General features: G+C 39.7%; 1 non-coding gene across 1 annotated transcript; it reads left to right on the top strand.

Annotated features, from left to right (window-relative positions):
- The first annotated feature begins 2,364 nt into the window (after nt 1–2,364).
- Nucleotides 2,365–2,468, top strand: LOC138441878 (U6 spliceosomal RNA). Its single transcript, XR_011257454.1, has one exon. It is a non-coding gene; the product is annotated as a U6 spliceosomal RNA (small nuclear RNA).
- Nucleotides 2,469–3,811: the final 1,343 nt, after the last annotated feature.

Genomic DNA, 3,811 nt, shown 5'->3' with positions numbered 1-3,811 from the left:
CAGTACTGTGGCCACCTCATGCGAAGAGTTGACTCATTGGAAAAGAGTCTGATGCTGGGAGGGATTGGAGGCAGGAAGAGAAGGAGACGACAGAGAACAAGATGGCTGGATAGCATCACTGACTCGATGGACATGAGTCTGAGTGAACTCCGGGAGTTGGTGATGGACAGGGAGGCCTGGCGTGCTGCAATTCATGGGGTCGCAAAGAGTCGGACATGACTGAGCGACTGAACTGAACTGAACTGATGGCCCCTACTAGCAGAAAGTGACTGGGAATGCTGTTAAGCATTCTGAAAGGCACAACTCTCCCCACCCAAACAAAGAATTATCCAATTTAAAATGCCAATAGAGATGTTCAGAGACTTCACTGATTATCTTGGTGATTATACAGTTGATTCCAGAACAAGGAATTTGGCTATATTCCACAGGGAGTATAATATACTGATAGAAAAGTCAAGTGATACTTATTTTTTAATGTTTTACAGGATTGGCCAATTTGTTATTTCTGATTTTAAAAATAAAATCCTCCCCTGAGTGCAGAATATATGAACAAATATTAAATCCATCATTTTTTAGAGAAAGAACTATTTTTTAAAAATGTAGAATACTCGACATTTTACCTAGGTCTTCTGTTTCCTCCGTGCTTTCCAATCATTATTTTTTCATAAGCATCTCCAGAGCTGAACTTCTTGTAGATCTAATGTCAAGATCCTTTCCTTCCAAGGATCTTTCATAAGTGACTTTTCATCTTTGACGAAACTTCACCAAGTTACCTAGGGATTCACAGCTGGTCACGTATAAAGGTTTATTTGTATTTCTGATCCTTTTCACTGTTTAAACCATGATTACCTTAAATTGCATTTCAAAGGATGCTTTCCTCACTTCCATTCTTCCTGCTTCTTCAGAATTTTCCTAAGTGTCTTCTGTTTTTACTTTGGAGATGGCAACATTTCTGTCTTTGCTATATGTAGTTCAATGTTTAAACAACAGAACTTGTTCAAATATAATCTTGAATATAACCATGCAAGTGAAAAAGTGAAAATGTTAGTCACTCAGTCGTGTCTGACTCATTGCAACCCCATGGACTGTAGTCCGCCTGACTCCTCTCTCCATGGAATTCTCCAGGCAAGAATGTTGGAGTGGGTTGCTAGTCCCTTCTCCAGGGAATCTTCTGAGTCCAGGGATTCAACCCGGGTCTCCTGCAGGTAAACTGCAGGTAAATTCTTTACTGTCTGAGCCAATAGAGAAGCCTGAATATAACCATAACATACATAATAAATAAAAGTGTTTTGTTTCCGAACAGAGATGGGAGGACTAGTATGCTTCATCTAGCCTCCCCCTACATTTGTACAGTTGTTCAGTCATTAAGTCCTGTCTAACTCTGCAACCCCATGAACAGCAGCATACCAGGGTTCTTTGTCCTTCACTATCTCCCAGACCTTGCTCAAACTCTTATCCATCGAGTCAGTAATGCCATCCAACCATCTCATCCTCTGTTGCTCCCTTCTCCTCTTGCCCTCAGTCTTTCCTGGCACCAGAGTCTTTTCCAATGAGTCATTCTTCACATCAGGTGGCCAAGTACAGAGACCATAACTTTTCAAGTCATTTGGACACATCTAGCATTTAGGATGGGGGTACCTGCCAAGACTTATACACTTACTTTATTGATCAAAATGAAAGAAGAAAAAGATACAAACTGTTTGAAAATCACAACGTCAAGTGTACTTTTCTCCCTATTTTCCTCCTATATCTCAGTTGCTCCGAGGTATGCTAAATATTCCTGTCATGAAGAACTGTATTTTTCTTCACTGAACACATGATTCAGATTAGCCATCCCTTCTCTTCATTTTTAAAGATGTCTTCTCATTTCCCATTATATCAAAACTGTTCATTCACTGTACTTCCTTCAGCAGCACACATAGTGAAACTATTCATTCGCTGATTTGCTGAGTCATTACTGAACATCAATTTCAAGGTTGGTGGAAGTTACTGAAGATGAATCAGATACAAGTCTTGCCTTCAAGGATCTTATAATAGGGTAGGCAAGGCGTATGCCCAATGTAGCTCTATTTTGAAATAAAAAGTGTTAATTGCCAAACAGCATAGTGGCTTGGGGATTTAGAATGAAAAATTGTACTATCAGCTGAAATATGAAGAAAAAGTTTATAGGAGACATGAAATCTGAAAGAAAAAAAAAAGCCTTGAAAAATGAAATGAACCTTGAGAAATGGTGTCAACATAGAGATATGTGGGTTAGGACTCAGGAGATGTATATCTGGAAGAACAATGATATCACAGAGCTTAATTTGACTGTAACAAAATGTGAATGAAATAATGACAAATACAATTAGGAAAAGATATTAAGTGCTCACATCGGCAGCACATATACTAAAATTGGAATGATACAGAGATTAGCATGGCCCCTGTGCAAGGATGATATGCAACTTCTTCAAGAGTTCCATATAAAAAAGAAAGAAAAGGATATTGGGACCACAATGTAAAGGACACAATACCTGGATCTCGGGACTCATTGAGCTTCATCTCTCATGGCTTCTTCTACCTGATATTTTTTAATATCAAATATTTTATAGGAAGTCTGAATATCAGATTCAGTTCAGTTCAGTCTCTCAGTTGTGTCCGACTCTTTGCGACCCCATGAATCACAGCATGCCAGGCCTCCCGTCTATCACCAACTCCCGGAGTTCACTCAGACTCATGTCTATTGAGTCAGTGATACAATCCAGCCATCTCATCCTCTGTCGTCCCCTTCTCCTCCTGCCCCCAATCCCTCCCAGCATCAGAGTCTTTTCCAATGAGTCAACTCTTTGCATGAGGTGGCCAAAGTACTGGAGCTTCAGCTTTAGCATCATTCCTTCCAAAGAAATCCCAGGGCTGATCTCCTTCAGAATGGACTGGTTGGATCTCCTTGCAGTCCAAGGGACTCTCAAGAGTCTTCTCCAACACCACAGATCAAAAGCATCAATTCTTCGGCGCTCAGCCTTCTTCACAGTCCAACTCTCACATCCATACATGACCACAGGAAAAACCATAGCCTTGACTAGATGGACCTTAGTCGGCAAAGTGATGTCTCTGCTTTTGAATATCAGATTAATGCTCTATTAAAAGAAACATCTTTGCTACTTATTCTGCTTTAAATATTTGCTGAGTATGGACAATTTTTGGCATGCCAAATTGAAGAGCAATATGATATCCCTTTATAAGTTAGAGAATATAATAAATGGAAACTGTTCTCACTTACATATAATCAATAAGGAAATATTATTTTAATACTTGGCGAATGTTAGAACAAATGACATTTAAATTGGAGTTGGAAAAGATATTTTACTGGAAATGAGCTAAGCTTTATGAGTAATATTTGGAAAAAAGTAAAATGAAAAATTATCAAAGTTGTTTGAAAAAAATATTACAAGCTGTGGTTTTAAAATACATTTAAGAGAAGTGAAAGTCACTCAGTTGTGTCCAACTTTTTGGGACCCCATGGAGTATACAGTCCATGGAATTTTCCAGGCCAGAATACTGGAGTTGGTCACCTTCCCCTTCCCCAGGGGTTCTTCCCAAACCAGGGTTTGAACCCAGGTCTCCCACATTGCAGGCAGAGTCTTTACCAGCTGAGCCACAAGGGAATCCAAAGAATACTGAAGTGGGTAGCCTATCCGGTCTCCACGGGATTTTCCCAACCCAGGAATCAAACCGGGGTCTCCTGCATTACAGGCAGATTCTTTACCAACTGAGCTATCTGTATTCTATCTTTACCTCTTTCTGTCTATCTATGCCAATATTCAGTCATGAT

This window comes from Ovis canadensis, chromosome 5, assembly GCF_042477335.2.
Source record: "Ovis canadensis isolate MfBH-ARS-UI-01 breed Bighorn chromosome 5, ARS-UI_OviCan_v2, whole genome shotgun sequence".
In the NCBI taxonomy this organism is placed as follows: Eukaryota; Metazoa; Chordata; class Mammalia; order Artiodactyla; family Bovidae; genus Ovis; species Ovis canadensis.
This window is presented reverse-complemented; position numbering and strand designations above follow the sequence as displayed.